Here is a 20,322-nt window from a genome sequence, read left to right as displayed (position 1 = left end):
GTAAAAAATATGGTCATTGTAACAATACAAACATTGGAGAAGTATATAAAAAGTGAAAGTTCTCCCGTTTATCTTTTCGTACCTTTTTTTTTTTTTTTTTGCTTTTACAGATAATATGTGAGATTAAGGGCAAATAAATAGGATTACTGAGCATCAGTTCTTCTTCCCCCTACTTAATGGGCTTATGTGCCTTAATTACCTTTAACTTTTTCCTCAAAATTGCCAATTTTTGAAAATACAGAACTGCAAAAAGGAAAAAGTCCTTGTAATCAGCCTTTAGAGAGCATTTTTTCGTGTATTATGTATACTTTGGGTTTCTGTTATGTACCTTTACTTATAGATTTGGTTGAACTAAAATGGGTTATGTTTTTAATATTGTTTGTCAAGCTACTTTTTTTTCCCACTCAGCAGTGAGTGAAAAATTATATAAATTGACAAGCTGGTGCTAAAATTCATGTGAAAACGTGAAGACCCTAGGATAGCTAGAACTTGGTTTTGAAAGTGAAGAACAGCTTTGAAGGTTTTACACTATCTGATTTCAAATTTTATTATAAAGCTTCAAGATTCAAGTTAGCATGGTAGTTGCATAATGACAGACATATAAATTAATGGAACAGAATAGAACTTGCAGATAGACCCGTACATATAGGGTCAGTTGCTTTCTGGTCAACAAATGATATTAAAACAATGAATATTGGTATGGGGAAAAACTGAACTTTGTCCTCTTGACTTTTCCTTCATAATATGCATAAAATTTAATTTGAAACAGCTCTTAGGCCTAAACATAAAAGTTGAAACTCTAAAAGTGTTAGAGGAAAACAGGACAAAATCATAACCAACTTTGGGATAGGCAAGTGTTACTTAGAACAGAGAAAGCACTAACTACAAAAGAAAAAAAATTGATAAATTGGATTTCATCAGAATCAGAGCCATCTGCTCTTCTAAAGAAACTGTTAAGAAAATGAAAAGGCAAGCCACAGACTGGAAGAAAATATTCACGATCCAGAAGACTTGTATCTAGAATATGTGAAAAACTCCAGTTGTAACTTAACAATAAGAAACCAAATTTTTAAAACGTTCGAAAGATTTAGACAGATACTTCACAAAAAATAGATATGCAAATGGCCAATAAGCACATGGAAGAATGCTCGATATCATAAACCATCAGGGAAATGCAAATGAAAACCACAGTGAAATAGCCTAGCTCAATTAAAAAAACCTGACAACACCAAGCATAGGGGAGAGCTGGAAGCAAATCTGATCTCATTGCTTGTGGTAGTGTAGGCTGTACTGCCGCTTTGGGAAACAGATTGGCAGTTTCTTAGAAAGTTTCTTGTGGAGTTTATTTAGCGTGTACTTACCGTATTACTCACCATTTACCTAGGAGGAATGTAAACACGTGTCCACAAAAAGATTTTGACATGCGTGTTCTTAGTGGTTTTATTCATAACAGCCCCAAACTGGGGAAAACCCAGATGTCCATCCATCAGCAGGATAAATGGTTGAGTAAATAGTAATATGAATAATAGTATTCATACAATGGAATACTATTCAGATTAGAGATAAACATAACCACCTTGTTGGAGGAGTTCACAAACCTTATGCTGATTAAAAGAAGATAGAGGAGTACTGTATGTTTCCATTATATATTTAGAAAAGGAAAAACTAATGTACAGTGATGGCAGTCAGACAGTGGATTGACTGGAGTGGGAGTGAGGAATTAACTATAAAGGGTCATGAAGGAACTTTCTGGATTGATGAAAATGTATATGTTAATTTCACCATCAGTGTACATTTATGTTTGTTAAAGTTCAGCAAACTATTCACACTGTGTACTCAATTTGTTAATATTAGTACAGTTCATAAAATACAAGCTTTGGGTCAGCCATGGTTTTGGATGCTTTGTTTAAATGATGGAGGTCATGCCAGTGAGAAGAGTTCTGTTCTCCTCCCTTCCCAGGACACAAAGGTGGTATAGGCTAAATCATAAAATGATTTAAAACAAGTACATGTGGCACTTGTAAAAAAGAGTAGGATTTGGGCGGGAGTAGGCAGTTGGTTCTCCTGGTGAATTGCTGCTCATTGTTTAATTCTGCATAGCTCCTAACTAAATCTTTAACACCTCAGAACACATGCTAAAATATTAAATTCAAATATCTGTATTAAACATAGTATTCCCTTTCCTTTTCCAGTAACTGAAAAAACTTAAGTAGTGGTTTTTGTATGGGTGGATGACCTTTGAGCTCTTATAGAGTGTTAGAACAGAATTTGGTTTCCAGAAATGCTGTTTTAAATTCTGTGTGGAATTTTTTTTTTGGTCTGTAGGGTTTCAGAATGAATGTACCCCTCAGTCTGCCTTTTTTTCCCCTCTCCTTGTTTTATTTTCCTTCTCCAGTAACTCAGTAATCTAGTTCACTAATTTTTCCACTTTTGTTTGGCCTGCAGGGATTACATAACATAAAATAGTTAAGATAATTTTTAACCCAATGTAGTTTTTCATAAATGCCACAAAATAATACATGCATATACAATTTACATTTGTGAATATTTATTGTTTTTTAACATAATAAGTTTTAACTTGATAATTTAACGTTAAAGGAATCTATCATATTGTCTAATAATGATCTCAAAAAAACTTACAGTTTTTAGAATAGCACTCTGAAGACATCCTCTGATGTTGGCCCAAAGTGATAGGGAATTTCCTTTTCAGGGTTTTGAGGAAACCAATGAAGTGAATGTATTTTAAAAGCTGCAGTAGTTTTTATGTCCTCTTGGGACTGATGTAGTTCCCCAAGTGTAGTATATTTGTGTTTATGTGGTTTAAAAAAATACATTAAAAAATCCAGCTGTGCAGATTAGTACTCATAGAACCGAAGTTTGTGCTGATAGCCATGATGATAAAATATCTTTTTATCAGAACATCAGGAATTTCTATAAATCACTTAACATCTTTTTTAGTATCTTTATAAGAGAAATTTCTGATTTGTGTGTTTTCACACAATCAAGTTATATATTTTATTTTATTTTTTTTAAGTTATATATTTTAAACAAGAACTAACCATTTGAATGCTTCTAATTTTTTTCTTTAAATTGAAGTATAGTTGATTTAAAATGTGTTAGTTTCTGGTGTAGAGCAAAGTGATTCAGTTTTATATACACACACGTATAATACACACACTTATGTACACACACATATGTACAAATACACATACATGTGTGTGTGTGTGTGTGTGTATTCTTTTTCATTACAGGTTATTGCAAGATACTGAATATAGTTCCCAGTAATGTGCAATAGGACTTTTTTGTTTATTTGTTTTATATGCAGTAGCTTGTATTTGCTAATCCCAAACTCCTAATTTATCTCTTCCTCTCCTTTCCCCAGTGATAGCCATAAGGTTGTTTTCTATGCCTGTAGATCTGTTTCTGTTTTGTAAATAAGTTTATTTTTTATCATATATTAGATTCCACATATAAATAATATCATATATTTGTCTTTCCATGTCTGACTCACTTCACTTAGTATGATAATCTCTTAAGTCCATCCATTGCTGCTGCAGATATGATGGCACTGTTTTAAGTGTATAAAAATCCTAAATTGGTTTATGGAATCTTTACCTTTATTTATTTTTATTATTGTGTTAAAAAAGATGTAAAATTTACCATCTTGACAGTTTTGAAATGTACAGTTTAGTAGTGTTAAATATATTAGATGTTGTGCTTCCCTTTTATTTTAACTTCATTTCAGTGCACATGGATCATTATCACCCAGAACATTAATAAAGGTTATGTGAGATTTTTTTTTAATTCTAAATCACTTGTCTAGAATTTTAAAAAGCTGATCCTGACACCAGTCTTGATAAACTTCAGTTGTTTGTTTGTTTGTTTGTTTTTAACTGATACCTTGCATTTTCTTTTTATCATGAGCTTCTAATTGTAGCTTCTGTTCCTTTAAGGTATCTCCCCCCTCTTTGTCTTTCTCATTTTTTTCTCTTTCTGGCCTCTTTAGAGTATTATTTCTTAGAAACAAAGAATAAGCAAGGCAAGTGGAGGAAGCAGGTGTGTTCACCTCAAGTCCATTACTTTGTAACACAAGTTCAGGTGTTTTTTTTTTTTTTTTTGCTCCAGAAGAGTTGATCTTTTCCCATGAAGGGTACTCTCTTAGGATATGTCCAGGTGAAGCAGTGGTGGCTGAGAAGCATGGTCATAATTAAATGAAGGCGTTCGTAAGAGCAGGGATTCTGTAAGACCCAGTGGCTGATTCTCCTATGGTCCAAGTCTTCTTTTAGCTGCCAGAAGTCTGCTGTAGAAAGGATGTAAACAGACATACATACATGTGTGTGTATTTGTGTGTATATACAATGGTCTTTTGAAGTAGGATATGCACTTACAGAACTTAAGTAAGTTTTAATTTTATAGTTGTTCGTTGTTTAAAGTATAATTTCCTCACAAGTGGAAAATACTTCCTAGAAAATTCCATGAAACAAAGCCTAAAATTTGCCAAAGTAATATTCTTCCTTTATCTGCTTTCTTTTCCTAGCTCTCACTTTTTTATCCTGTGTGTTTTACAGTATCACCTTATCACCTGGAAAAAAGGAAGGCACTGGATGAGGCACTGTTCTGCCTTTCACACTTGGTAGCTTCTTGTTGTACCCCGCAGGCCAGCAGGGAAGGGACAGAATCCTACTCAAGTTGTCTCGTTGAGCCGGTATTCTTAGGAGGTTAGTAATAGCAGCCCTGTCCGTCCCCACTGCACGTGCGTTCATTGTTAGGAATGTTTGGCTGTATCTTAAACGAATCATTGGCAGAAGCAAGATTCACGTTGAAGGATGGTTTTGACGATTGTGTGCCTCCTACTAGGTCTTGTTACCTTACTCTGGCAGGGAATAAGCAGTGTAACTTGCTGTGGATTAATTGGGTTTGTGCTACTCAGCATCATGTATTCACTAATTAGAAAACTGAATTTCCAACTTACAGTACTTCTCTGATCTCTTACGATAGAAGTACTTTCAAACCATGCTTATAAGCTACTTTTTAATACCACCGTCTACAAAGAGCAAACTACAGCACATTAATCAGGGCTGATACTCACTCTACATCTGTGCATCTTAGTTTTACAAAAGAACTAGGTGTACTACTGGCTTCCTTAAATGAACATCTTCCAAAGTATGTTTAAACTATATGAGTTAAAAAAGTTGAATTTATGTGGAATATTTCAGAATAAATCAGTGTGTCAAAGGAGTATGAATTTTAAGTGAAATCTGTGCATTTTGATACTACATAAAAAAACTATGGAACTTCCCTGGTGGTCCAGTGGCTAAGCCAGTGCAGGGGGCCTGGGTTCAATCCCTGGTCAAGGAACTAGATCCCACATGCCACAACTAAAACCCAGTGCAGCCAAATAAAATAAATATATTAAAAAATTACAAAGCATTTAAAATATTATATAAGTTTATTAGGTACACTGATAAATATAAAGAAACTAGCAAATGTGTAATGTAGTTAGTGGGACAGAAATGGAAAGTATGAAGAACATTATAAACCTCTTTTTTTTTTAAATTTAGGACTGTAGTAGTATTTTTTGGAACATTTACCATTTTTGGAACATTCACTATTTTAGTTCTGTAGTTCTATGTATGTTTAGTTTAGTTCTGTATGCAGGTCAAGAAGCAACAGTTAGAACTGGACATGGAACTACAGACTGGTTCCAGATTGGGAAAGGAGTACGTCAAGGCTGTATATTGTCACCCTGCTTATTTAACTTCTATGCAGAGTACATCACGAGAAATGCTGGGCTGGAGGAAGCACAAGCTGGAATCAGGATTGCTAGGAGAAATATCAATAACCTCAGATACGCAGATGACACCACCCTTATGGCAGAAAGCGAAGAAGAACTAAAGAACCTCTTGATGAAAGTGAAAGAGGATGATGTATGGCAAAACCAATACAATATTGTAAAGTAAAAAAAAAATAAAATACAGGAAGATTTTAAAAAATAATAAAAAATTTAAAAAAAGAGAGTGAAAGAGGAGAGTGAAAAAGTTGGCTTAAACTTTTTACTTTTAAGTTTAAACTTAAAACTCAACATTCAGAAAACTAAGATCATGGCATCGGGTCCCATCACTTCATGGCAAATAGATGGGGAAACAGTGGAAACAGTGACAGACTTTATTTTGGGGGGCTCCAAAATCATTGCAGATTGTGACTGCAGCCATGAAATTAAAAGACGCTTGCTCCTTAGAATAAAAGCTATGACAGCATAGAGACAGCATATTAAAAAACAGAGACATCACTTTGCCAACAAAGGTCCTTCTAGTCAAAGCCATGGTTTTTCCAGTAGTCATGTATGGATGTGAGAGTTGGACCATAAAGAAAGCTGAGCACTGAAGAATTGATGCTTTTCAACTGTGGTGTTGGAGAGGACTCTTCAGAGTCCCTTGGACTGCAAGGAGATCCAACCAGTCCATCCTAAAGGAGATCAGTCATGAATATTCATTGGAAGGACTGATGCTGAAGCTGAAACGCCAATACTTTGACCTCCTGATGCGAGGAACTGACTCATTTGAAAAGACCCTGATGCTGGGAAAGATTGAAGGCAGGAGGAGAAGGGGACAACAGAGGATGAGATGGTTGGATGGCATCACCGACTCAATGGACATGAGTTTGAGCAAGCTCTGGGAGTTGGTGATGGACAGGGAAGCCTGGCGTGCTGCAGTCCATGGGGTTGCAAAGAGTTGGACACTACTCAGTGACTGAACTGAACTATTTTAGTTAAGTAGTTATTATGTCAGAGATGTTAATTTTGTTTTTAAATGGCATATTTACCTAATATAAACAAACCAGGTACATTTCCAAACTAGACTTACCCACGAGGAATAATAAAGTGAATCATCAGTTTTAGGAGGGGTTAGTTATATTGACCAATCAAAAACTAATTTCTTCTGGTGCTCACATGGCACCCTTATGGCCTAACAGAATCAACAAAACTGTTAAGCAGCATTTATTTCCTTTCGAGAAAGGCTTTGGGCCAATAACAACAACTATCCTAATTTTTCTTAATTAGATTTTTACATAAATACCATTAGTTATGTGACACTTTAGAAATACAGTAGAAGGTTTTAAAAAACATCAGAACTGTACTTAAGCTGCCTTATACGAAGAATAAAGTGAAGAATTGATAAATTTCCTTGATACAGATAACCAGTCATTTTAGCCTCAGTGATAGATATTCTTTGACTTGAAAACCTACATAATGGCTGTATTTCTTTACCTTATTTGATTATGTACAATTTACCTTTTTTGGTCTTTGATCTGCCCCTCACATCCCTTGGTGATCATGCTTCTTAAAACTCTATCTTGAATTCCTCCCTGAATTTTTCAGTGTTTTAGAATTGCCACCAGGCCAGGCTGAAGTTCCAGTCCTGTGTATGTTTTAGCGTCCTTGTGTTGTACTCAGCCAGACTTCTTTAGCCAGTGTTGACTGATCCTTGGTTCCGGGAGTCTTTCTGCCTATCCATATCTATTTGTGCTTTACAGCTTAGGAGATTAAGCCTCATTTAACTTTCTGGACTAAGCCAGCACACTTTTATTTCACATTTTGATGAAATTGTTGCTGCTGTTCTCTATACCTTCCGTTTGGTATATAAGCTGTCATACCTTGCACAGTTCTTAGAACATCAGTAAATTCTTTTATTATTTATCTCACTTCCTGATCTTCCTTTGATATCTTCCTGAGAGCAGAGGCCTGTGTCTTCTACTTCTGAATCTATATTGAGTTCATTTCAACAGCATCTGCTTCTGTTTAACACTATTTTGCACATAATGAGGCCACACACACACACACAAAAATACCACACACAGAATTCATAAAGTCGAATTTTTAGAACTAGAAGTGTTGATCGAATGTCATTTAGAATTGAGAATATAGTCTTATATGTGTCAATTTGGTGGTGGTGTGGAATAGTATCTTCTTGAAGTCATAGTATGGCTTGGGTATGTTTTATTGTTACCTCTGCTATTTTTATTTTAGCAAGGTCTGTATAATAGTTTTCCACTTAGCTCCTTTGTAAAAATAATTTTCAAAACATCCTTAACATTTTAGATATGTGATTATTTTACAGAAAGAATTTTCAAACAGTTTAAATGGTACTACTTAATACTTGGAAACTGATGATCAAACGTTTAAATTGAAACTCTTTGTACCAGTGAACTGGTTTTTTACTAAAAGCTGGAGTACTGTGATTATTGGCCCTTCTGTGCAGTAACTCCAAAATCTATGTTCTACTCCCAGCAGTGCTATTTATATATATTATTGGTGTAACTATTACTCTGTTGGTAGTCTTTTGAGTGTATCTGGAAATGTAGTCCACCTCCTGAGGAAAAAAAGAGAAAAAATAGTAGCGCTTACTACCATTATTCCCACAGAGCTTCAGAAATCGGTACAAAAGTTTTCATATTAATTTCACAAATGCTGTTATTTTGCATTTATTTCATTTCAAAACAGTATTCAGTGTCTTTTAAAGAAACGCAGAAGCTGAATCAAGGTCAGTGTTACAGAAGAGGGAGAAGAGAATGGTTTTAGGAATTTGTATTAAAGGAATAGCAGTGGTTAAAGGGAAGAATCTAGGCTACTAGTAACTTGCATTTCTTTCTCAAAAAGAATCTTCCCTCGTGACCTAAAGAGTTGGTATGGTGTTTTGAAGATCATGCATACAGTGAAACATATTTGGGTTTTCTTTTCCTTTCGAAGAACTATAGGAGATTTCTGCTTTGCCATGTCAGTTACAGGATGTTGTGTATAGATTTAGAATATGTGTGCGTGCTAAGTCACTTAAGTCAGGTCCAACTCTTTGTGACCCTATGGACTTTGTGACCCGCCAGGCTCATCTGTCCATGGGATTCTCCAGGCAAGAATACTGAAGTGGGTTGTCATGCCCTCCTCCAGGGGATTCTTCCTGACCCAGGGATTGAACCCACAACTCTTATTAAGTCTCTTGCATTCGTAGGCAGGTTCTTTATCACTAGTGTCACCTGGGAAGACCATAGGATTAGAGTATACTGACCACTAATATCCTACATTTTGCGTTTATGAATCTTTAGCATATTAAGGTAGAGAAGGCAATGGCAACCCACTCCAGTACTCTGCCTGGCAAATCCCATGGACAGAGGAGCCTGGTAGGCTGCAGTCCATGGAGTCGCTAAGGACTGAGTGACTTCAATTTCGCTTTTTACTTTCATGCATTGGAGAAGGAAATGGCAACCCACTCCAGTATTCTTGCCTGGAGAATCCCAGGGACGGCGCAGCCTGGTGGGCTGCCGTCTATGGGGTCGCTCGGAGTTGGACACGACTAAACCGACTTAGCAGCAGCAGCAGTAAGTTTCCCCAAGCTATCGTTCCAAGTAACTTAAAAAAAAAAAAAAAAGCTTATTTATTTGTCTTAGTTGTGGCATGTGGGATCTTGTTCCCTGACCAGGGATCAAACCCAGGCCCCCTGCATTGGGAACACAGAGTCTTAGCCCCAAGACCCCCAGGGAAACCCCCCAAGTAACTTAAAAAAAATGGCCGCTGAATTTCATAGGGTGGTGTTGCTTGTTTTCCAAATCTTATTTACAGACATGTACTCATGCAGGTAATGGAAATATAATTCTGAATCAAGTGCTTAGGGAAAAAGCCTTGCAATTGAGAATTAAAACAGTTTTTGTTGTTTTTTTTTCCTTCCCTTACCAGAGCCCTTGAGTATTGGACTAAATATTTCAGTCTTGAGCCCTTTCTGAATAGTCAGTTGTGACTAAGGTCATATTAGAGGTAGTTCACATGGAAACACTGAGTATCCTTAACGTTGTTATTTCTTAGATTCATAGTTTGTGTTAGGTGCTGTGTGACTCCGGTGTAGATGCTCGGTAACTCCAGTCCCGAAGTGTTCCCTGCATCCCTTCGCTGCTTTAGAACAGCTACTTTCACTAGCCTCTGTCCTCTCTCCATGTCCTTCACTTTTCTACCACTTCTTTCCCTCAAATGCACCACACGAGCGCTGTGGTGGCACGAGGGCTCTCATGGGGCTTTGGGGAGCTGCACAGATTCCGCGTGGAGACCTGGAGTGGAGCCTGTGGCTTTCGAGGGAAGGCGGTGTAGAGAATGACGGTGCTGGTAGGAAGCCCCCTGACTCAGGTTTGGGGAGCTGTTACTTAAAGCTCCCCCTGTTCACCTCCCCTGTGCGGACTTGCGTTGATTCAGATCAGTGTTTATTCATTTTATTCCTGCCCTTCCCTGTACCTCACCCTCCATCTTTTACCAAAATGAATGGTGATGGTTAAGGGATCTTTCACCGAAAATGATTTTGTTGGCTAATTAATATCTTTCTGTATGTTTTTATTTATCTTCTTTTATGGTCAGATTTACTAATTTTCCCCTTTGCTTGTCTCCCTTTACATTTGCGAAAGAAAATTTAGAGAACTGCTCTGCCACCAATACGGGTTTCTGGAGGCAGAAATAACATTGGAATCTGTAGTGTTGAATGCTTGAAAGGCATTTAAAAACATGTATGTCTGACCATATTGGAAAAAATATGAAAGAGAATATATGTATAACTGAGTCACTTTGCTGCACAGCAGAAATTAACACACATTGTAAATCAGCTGTATGTCAGTAAAATTTTTTTAAAATGTCTAATTGACAATGGATGGGCACCATGGAAGATACAGGATTTAATTGTTAACGTTCTAAAAGTCCATAGATGAGGGGGTTCCTGTGAAAGAATACTCTGTGGGCTAAAAAAGAACAGTGTGCTATATAATTTGGTTCTGAATTAGATGATTTAGAAATGATACAGATATTCAGAGAAAGGAACAAATATGATTGACTTTATGTAGAGATTCCTTGTTTCCAACTAGAACAGGACTTTATTCTTTGGACTTATGATTTACAGTGTTATCTGTTTTATATGGCTTCCGTGGTGACTCAGATGGTAAAAAAAAATCTGCCTGCAATGCAGGAGACTCAGGATCGATCCCTGGGTCAGGAAGATACCTTGGAGAAGGGAATGGCTACCCACTCCAGTGTTCTTGCCTGGAGAATCCCATGGACAGAGGATCCTAGCAGACTATAGTCCCTAGGGTCACAACAACTGAGGAAACAATTGTTTTGTAAAGTCATCTGTGATACAGATTGATGGTACAATCCAGCATGTTATGTCCAATCCATAAACATTCATTGGATTGAAGTGAACATATTTTTCTGTATCAGTTATTCTCTTTCCCCATTGGATAACTGTTTGCCTCAAATGAGATACCTTAAAATGGAAAAAAACTAGAAAGGTCTGTGGTAGAGAACCACATCGTTCAGCCATTGTACTGAAACTCCAGATGGGCATCAAACACTGGTGACCACATCAGAGCACACAAACAGAAGGGAGCTTCCCTACCTCAGAATTCCTACGCCGATAGGCACGGACTCCAAACAAAGCTGTTTATTTTATAGAATCTTCCATTAGAAGGTAGAATATTGCCTTGCTCCTTCTGTTTTTTGGTATAAAACTGTTCTTTAAGTGTTGTGGGGTAATGAATAATAGAGTGGTCAACAGAGTTTTAGCTGTGCTGTCAGACAAATAGGGTTTTTCATTTATGGCCCTGTGACAATAATCATCTATGGGATTAGCACACGGACTTGAAAGTTCACATGTTCCTTGTTTACAGCTCGAGAGAGTACAACTCTTAATTAGCATTTTTACACTTCAGCATTTATGGACTTTAGTATATACCATCTGCTTTAGTTCTCCAAGGTCCCCTTGACTCTCTGTTTTGCTGTTTCCAATTCACTGCATTTTCTCTCCAAAAAATTATAATTTTCCTTTTAAAGTCAGAATTGCTGTTATCTTCAAATTAAAGTTGATTAAACATTTCCCCATGTATTTCATGTTTTTTTTGCTCATATGTTTCTTCTCTCCCCTCCCCTTCCCACTCTGTGTACTGTATTTGAGAGATGAGTTAAGTTGGCTCTCAGTCTTAAGTGTAAAACTTGAAAGCTTTAAGTGATGACTTTTCCCCAGTGATCTGAGATTGGCAGCTGAGGTAATGTTCTGTCCATCTGTATTTTTCCTGGTCATAGAGACTTGAGTTACATCTGCTGTGCGCTTCACACAGCAGCATCCTTTCCCGTTAGCATTTTTGTACCATTCTTTAAGTCTTCTCTATTTATGTTTTGCCAGTGTTGGATCCAGCAGGATTGCATGTAGTATTCAAGTGATGGGAAAAAGTTTTATAATAAGGTAAAGAGTACCTTTTTTTCCAGTACACTCCTCATAATGGCCAGTATTTTCTTGATATCATATTGAACATTTAAAAAATTTATATATTACATGCAGAACAATCCATTTAAAAATGTCCAATTCTATGTGTTTTGGCAAATATATATAGACAGATATAGTCACGTAGGGGCTTCCCCAGTGGCGCTAGTGGTGAAGAACCCGCCTGCCAATGCAGGAGACGTAAGAGACGCAGGTTTGATCCTTGGGTTGGGAAAATCCCCTGGAGAAGGCATGGCAACCCACTGCAGTATTCTTGCCTGGAGAATCCCCATGGACAGAGGAGCCTGGTGGGCTACAGTCCATAGGGTTGCAAAGAGTCATACATCACTGATGTGACTTGACACGTCACATAACTACTATATATAGAACAGTTCTATTCCACCCCCCCTCCAAATTTTACGGTGCTCTTTTTAGGCAACTTCAGCCATCACACTTAGCGCCTCACAAGCCCTGATCTGTTGCTGTAGTTTTCACCTCTTCTAGAATGTCACAGAAATGAAGTCTCACAGCTTTGTGGGTCTGGCTGTTGTGGTATCAGTTCATTCCTTTTTATTGTTGATAATATTCTGTAGTATGTTGTGTCACAATTTATTTATCCACTCACTTAAAAGACATGTGGGTTGTTTCCAGGTTCTGGCAGTTATGAATAAGACTGCTGTAAACTTTTGCCTACAGATCATATGAACATAACTTTTATTTTCTCATAGATAAATATCATGAGCTTATGTATTATGTGCATATATTCTTTGGTGAAGAGCCTATTTAAATCTTTTACTTATTAAAAAAACGTTTTGTTTTGTAGTTTCGAGAGTTCTTTCCATATTCTGGTCAGAAGTCTTATCAGATGTGCTGATTTGTAAATATTTCCTACCAGGATGTGTTGTGTTTGTTTTTTTTTTTTTTTTTTTGTCTTTTTGTGAGTAAAGTTTTATTGGAAAACATCTAGCTTCATTTGTTTACATGATTATCTACAGCTGCTTTGCACTTCAATGGCAGAGTTGGAGTATTTTTCAGAGCATCATTTTGCAGGACGGTGACAGGGTTGACAGAGCCCTTGTGGCCCATGAACCCTAAAATATTTACCATCTGATATTTTTACAGGAACAAGTTGCCCCCTCCTGTCCTAAAGCTCCCCTTTGACATATGTTCTACCCTCCCCCACTATATTTTCTTCATCTTTAAATTCTTTTATGCTTACGTCCTCTTTGCCTATGTGGCATTCTTTTTTTTTTTTTTTTTTTAATTTATTTTTTTATTGAAGGATAGTTGCTTTATAGAATTTTGTTTTCTGTCAAACCTCAACATGAATCAGCCATAGATATACATATATCCTTTCCCTTTTGAACCTCCTTCCCATCTCCCTCCCCATCCCACCCCTCTAGATTGATACAGAGCCCCTGTTTGAGTTTCCTGAGCCATATAGCAAATTCCTGTTGGCTGTCTATTCAGAATGTGTTTTGTTTTTTCATTTATCAATTTTTCTTTGATACATTGTTCTGAGCATTGATCTTAGTACCATACCAAAAACAAGCTTTTAAAAAGGCATCTACATAGTTTGTGTGCATTAATGTCTGCGTATGGTTTTGATTATCCTGTTGTTTTCCTTCTTTTCTTTAACTTTGCCCTTCCTCCCTTCATCTCCCCCAACACGCACGCACACACACACACACACACACACACACACGTGCGTACACACACCTTTCCTTATTTATTTTTAAATTAGGTCCTTTAGGACAATACAGTAAATATCTCTGCTTCCCCCAAAAATCAATCCTGTCACACTTAACATTTAACAGACTTTGAAACAATGCAGCTGTATAGGGGAAATGAATTCTGTTCTCTGTCAAAGTTGGAAAGGACTGCTTGTTTTAACAGCTACTGAAGATGGAAGCATTTACGCCATGGTCATATAGCTTGTCAAAACTGGGTATGTTCCTGTGTTTAAAATATTTGGGATTTTCCAAACGTTACCATTTCCTCTTGATCCTTCTTAAGGAGGGCTTGGTTTCTGATTACAGTTAACCCCTACCTCACTGTTAAAACTGCCACTGAATAGACTTAAAATATGTAGTCCCTTTAGAAAAATGATTAAACTGCTTACAAGTGTTGGCATTCCATTTGTGAATGGTACACATTTAGAAACATTTTGCATCCGTGATAGGTGATATGTCAAAAAGTCCTCATTTTTCCTCATTAAAGTGCTAGAATTTATGTATACACATCTAAATGAATTAGAATTTCACCAACGTAATTAAATTTTCCCAGTTTTCATTGTAAATGCATGCTCTGTGGAGACATAGTTTTGTTATGAAGAAGCTAATGTTAAAATTGATAAGAGATGAGGATCAGCATACTTCCGTTTAACAATGCAGAGTTATTAGCATGGGTGGCTTTGGGCATAGACTTTTAATTTCATTTTATGAAGTTTTTTTTTTTTTTAATTTGGCCTTTGAAAAAAGTTTTTGTTATTTAAGTGATGTGTTTGGCCAAAGACCATATTAGAATCAGTATTTTTAAAATAACATTTTAAATAATAGAAATATTTCAACTCTCTGATTATGTGGAAATAAATTTTTGTGTTAACTTTGGCTTTTAAACAGGTTTGTTACAAGAAAATCTCTTGGTGGGTTGAAATAACCATGAACATAAAATCTTCCATTGACCTCTTTTTAAAGTCTCATGTACTGTAATTAACAACCCTTTAAATATAAGGGTGCTGTTTGTATTGCTAGTTAAATTCATAGTTAAGACTTGTAGGGCAGCATTTATGTGTTGTTTTGTCTTGACTTTAATAACTTGAAAGGTGATATGAAGGTATGAATAGTGAATTTTCATTAAAATATACTGGAAAAATACATGCTGTATTCTGATACATTTAGCTAATAACTAACTTGTCTAAAAACTAAACATATGGCTTTAAGTGACAACTCATCTTATTTCCCTTGCCATCATTACTGTTTTACTCTAGGCTTTGTGATTTATCTGTTGACACTAATTTGACTTTAGAGGCATTTAAAATGTACTGAAAAATGTGCTTGATTACATCTGGTAGATTTTATGTAGCGTAGAATATTGATACACTCCAAATAAAAAATAATTTAACTGTGTTTGTTATAGTTAATGCAGAGTAGGGTGAACTTTGGGCTTCGCTGGTGGCTCGGTGGTAAAGAATCACCTCCCAGCGCAAGATGCATGAGTTCAGTCCTTGGATTGGGAAGATCCCCTGGAGAAGGAAATGGCAACCCACTCCGGTATTCTTGTCTGGGAAGTTCCATGGACCGAGGAGCCTGGCAGACTATAGATCTTGGGGTTGCAAAAAAGTCAGACATACCTGGCAACTCAACAACAACAACAACAACAGCAAGAGAGGGATAACTTCAACATATGTGTCCTAGAGTTTTTATGTCTACTTTTCTTTCCGAATAGATTATAGCAAAATTTGTTTCAGCAGAATAAAAGTTTAGTCTAGGAAAAGAAGGAAGCATAACACAGATAACAGGAACGGAGAGAGAAAAGGACTATAGAATGAGACAAAATGATTCACACAGAAAATAAAGTTTTAGGGCAGGGTATATGTATTTTAAATGCAAATAAAATATAGAATGATATGCACAATGTTGATTAGAAGGAAACCATTTCTATCTAGTTCCAAAAGATTTTTGTTAGCCCAGAAGGAAACTCTGTATCCATTAAAAGCTGCTCCCATTTCCCTGTCTTGGCAGCCCCTGCAAACACCAGTCTTTGTTCTGTCTCTCTGAATTTACCTTGCCTGGACATTTCATTATAAAAGGAATCAGACAATATGTGACCTTTTATGTCTGGTCTCTTTTACTTAGCACAGTATTTTCAAGCTTCTTCCATGCTGTAGCATGCATTAGTAGTTAATCTTTTTCACAGCTAAATAATATTCTATCATTTGAGTATACCATAATTTGCTTACCCATTCTTCCATCAGTAGACATTTGGGCTGTTTCTACCTTTTGTCTATTTTGAATAGTGCTGCTATGAACATGTGTGTGTACGTGTATTTGTTTGAGTACCTGTTTTTACTTCTTTGGGATACATACCTAGAAGTGGGATTGATGGGTCCTGTTGTAATTCTGTGTTAGCTCTGAGGAGCTGCCCACTGTTTTCCACAGTGGCTGCATCATTTTATAGTCCCAGTAGCAATGCAGCTAGCTTCCTATTTCCTTACATCCTCACTGACATGATATCTGTTTTTATGATTGTAGCCATCTTCGTGGGTATGAAGTGATACCTTGTTGTGGTTTTGACTTGAATTTTCCTAACAACCAGTGAGGAGAAGGCAATGGCACCCCACTCCAGTACTCTTGCCTGGAAAATCCCATGAACGGAGGAGCCTAGAAGGCTGCAGTCCATGGGGTCGCTGAGGGTCGGACACGACTGAGCGACTTCACTTTCACTTTTCACTTTCCTGCATTGGAGAAGGAAATGGCAACCCACTCCAGTGTTCTTGCCTGGAGAATCCCAGGGAGGGAGGAGCCTGGTGGGCTGCCGTCTACGGGGTCGCACAGAGTCAGACACGACTGAAGTGACTTAGCAACAACCAGTGATGTTGAACATCTTATCATATGCTTGTTGGCCTCTTGTATAGCTTCTTTGAAGAAATATCTGTTCAACTCCTTTGCTGTTTTTCTTTTGAGAAGTCACATGGCATGTGGGATGTTAGTTTCCCGGCCAGGGATTGAACCGTGTTTCTACAGTCGAGTCTTAACCACTGGACTGCCAAGGAAGTCCCAGCTGATTTTTTAATAGGGTTGTTTGTCTTTTTGTTGTTGAATTATAAAGTTCTTTATTTTAGATTCTAGACCCTTATCAACTATATGATTTGCAAATATTTTTCTCCAGTTCTGTAGTCTTTTCATTTTCTTGGTTAAATCCTTTGATGCACAAGCATTTTGAATTTTGATAAAGTCCAATTTATCTATTTTTGCTTTTATTTTTAGTGCCAAATCCAAGGCCACAAAGATTTACTGCTATATTTTCTTCTAAGAGTTTCATGGTTTAGTTCCTTTTAAAAAAACTATATTTATTTATTTATTGGGCTGCATCAGATTTTAGCTGTGGCATGTGGGATCCAGTTCCCTGACCAGGGATTAAATGTGGGCCCCCTGCATTGGAAGTCTTATCACTGGACCACCAGGAAAGTCCCGTGGTTTGAGTTCTTATATTTAGGTTGTTGATTCATTTTAGTTAATCTTTGTATATGGTGTGAATAGGTGTTCAGTTTCATTGTTTTGCATGTGGATATCCAATTGCCTTTTGTCCCAGCACTATTGATAATTGTTGAATAGACTGTTCTTTCTTTTGAAATTGGGAATTGTGAGTCGTTTAACTTTGTTCTTCTTTTTCCAATATTGTTTTGGCTCTTTGGAGCCCCTTGGGATTTCAAATATGTTGAAGGTTGGTTTTTCCAGTGGCAAAAAACAGCTATTGGAAATCAAATCATTAGAGTCATTAGGCTAATATTGCCATTTTAACAATATTAATCTTCCAGTCCATGAACATAGGATGTTTTTCTATCTATTTAGGTCTTTACATAGAGAATAGACTTACGGATATGGGGAGAAGGGAGGAGAGGGTGAGATGTATGGAAAGAGTAACATGGTAACTTACATTACCATATGTAAAATAGATAGCCAACAGGAATTTGCTGCATGGCTCAGGAAACTCAAACAGGGGCTCTGTATCAACCTAGAGGGGTGGGATGGGGAGGGAGATGGGAGGGAGGTTCAAAAGGGAGGGGATATATGTATACCTATGGCTGAGTCATGTTGAGGTTTGACAGAAAACAACAAAATTCTGTAAAGCAATTATCCTTCAATAAAAAAATGAAAAGCAAAGATCGTGAAAAAAAATACATATTTAAACTTTTAATTTCTTTGAGGAGTGCTTTGTAGTTTTCATTGCACAAGTCTTTCACCTGTTTGGTTTAATTTATCCCTTGGTATTTTGTTTCAAATGCCATTATAAGTGGAAAATTGTTTCTTAATTTTCTTTTCAGATTGTTCTTTGCTGGTATATGGAAACACAGTTGTTTTCTGTACACTCATCTTGGACTCTAGCAGAAGGGACATGTAAAATAAATTCTGAACGATAGAATTTGATGGCCAAAATAATGTGGGAGAAGCATAGTCCAAACACAGGAAACTCATTGAGCAACGATTTATTAAACTACCTTCTGTTTTGGTGGTAGGGGGAAAAAGAACAATATTAGGGGGAAAAACATGTGTAACAACTCTAAAAGAGAACATATAGGACAGCAAAATGTAGCGATAGGGCAAAGAAAAGATGAATTTAATCTAGATTTAATGATGTTCCCTGTTTTGTGAAAACAGCTAGCCATTTTAATCGTACCATCAACTCTTTGATGTTAAATGAAGTAATGAATGTAACAGTAACGTCAAAAACTGGCAAAGCATTTTAGAAACATAAGGAGAAATGATTACTTCTGTGCTATTGGTTTTTATATCAATTTGTGTATCAGTCAGCTAACAGGGAAATCAGTTTGTTTTTTGAGACTTTGACTTTAAAGGGTTAATCAGCAGTACAGTATGACTTGGGCTTCCCTGGTGGCTCAGAGGGTAAAGCGCCTGCCTGCAATGCGGGAGACCCGGGTTCAATCCCTGGGTTGGGAAGTTCCCCTGGAGAAGGAAATGGCAATCCACTCCAGTATTCTTGCCTAGAGAATCCCATGGATGGAAGAGCCTGGTGGGCTACAGTCCATGGGGTTGCAAAGAGTTGGACACAACTGAGCGAGCTCACTTCACTCACTTCACAGTATGACATACTTGCTTTGGGGAACAAAATTATTTATTTATAATTATTAAACATGCTTCCATATTGAAATACGTAGCGTGCAGAACTCTCTAGCCTTTATTCTTCCCCTTTTCACATTTTAAATCATTGGAACAATAGTTTCTATAATAGAATTTTTTGTAATCCATGATTCTTAGGAGGACAGCTGTTAGGGCTGTGTTTTCTCTCCCTCTAGCTGTAAGAATGACGAGTTAAATGTTTTTGTTTGTGCTCACTACAGGAACGTTTACTGAGAGAAAATAAGAAGTCGACTTTTAAAGAGAGACAAGGACTATAAAATCATTCTCTCCCATAGTCTTTCTAAATTCTGAGAGCTCAAGTAAAAATTATCCTTGTTAATTGTATGTTTAGTCAGAGAAGTGTGAAAACATTTAGCTCCTGTGTAGAAATAGTTTTGTTTAAATACAGTATTCCTCTGCTTCTACCGAAGTAGAGAGAACCACTCAGTCTCAGTCAGAATCACAAAAGAGGTAGCTCAGTTTGAGAAACTTCATGTGTCATTAGATTAACGTTAGTGTGGTATACATGTAGGACAGAAGGATGAAAAAAAATTCCTTATGATGGAAACTGCAAATTTAAGTTCCCCCCATCTTTTTCTGTACCTGATGTCCATACCAGGTTTGGCTGCTGACTCGACTCCAAACTTTTCTGTTGAATTTTGGGTCATGGCCTTAGAAACCTTTTCAGCCTCCTGCTTCAGTCAGGATTTCAGAGTTAGTAGGCGACAGACAACTGTTTGCATCTTATATCAAATGAAAGTTTCAAGAGGGTAGTTGGCTAGTTCTTCATTTTATCCATCCACCTGTCCATAATGCCCAGTGATATCTGACACAAAGTAGAGGCTTGATAAATGTCAAAATAAAGAACAGATATCTGAGAGAACTCTACTCAATACTCTGTAATGTCCTATATGTAAAAGACTCAAAAGAGCTGACTTGTTCAGTTGCTAAGTCATGTCCAACTCTCTGCCACCCCAGCCCACCCCATGGACTTTAGCATGCCAAGGTCCTCTGTCCTTCACTATCTCTCAGAGTTTGCTCAAATTCATGTCCCGTCGGTGATGCCATCCAACTATCTCATCCTCTGTCGCCCCCCGCTTTCCTCCTGCTCTCAATCTTTCCTAGCATCAGGGTCTTTTCCAGTGAGTCAGCTCTTCGTATCAGGTGGCAAATCAGAGTGGTGT

The 20,322-nt window shown here is 37.1% G+C and overlaps 1 protein-coding gene and 1 long non-coding RNA gene across 9 annotated transcripts in view; one reads left to right on the top strand and one right to left on the bottom strand.

Moving 5' to 3' along the window:
* The window catches only part of NCOA2 (nuclear receptor coactivator 2), a 286,593-nt gene that overhangs the window by 29,959 nt on the left and 236,312 nt on the right, over window positions 1-20,322 (top strand). The window lies entirely within an intron of this gene.
* Window positions 4,173-7,807, bottom strand: LOC133260514 (uncharacterized). The gene is made up of 2 exons (XR_009740840.1): window positions 7,292-7,807; window positions 4,173-4,300 (listed from the first exon to the last, which is right to left on the bottom strand). It is a non-coding gene; the product is annotated as an uncharacterized LOC133260514 (long non-coding RNA).

Source organism: Bos javanicus, chromosome 14, assembly GCF_032452875.1.
Source record: "Bos javanicus breed banteng chromosome 14, ARS-OSU_banteng_1.0, whole genome shotgun sequence".
In the NCBI taxonomy this organism is placed as follows: domain Eukaryota; kingdom Metazoa; phylum Chordata; class Mammalia; order Artiodactyla; family Bovidae; genus Bos; species Bos javanicus.
This window is presented reverse-complemented; position numbering and strand designations above follow the sequence as displayed.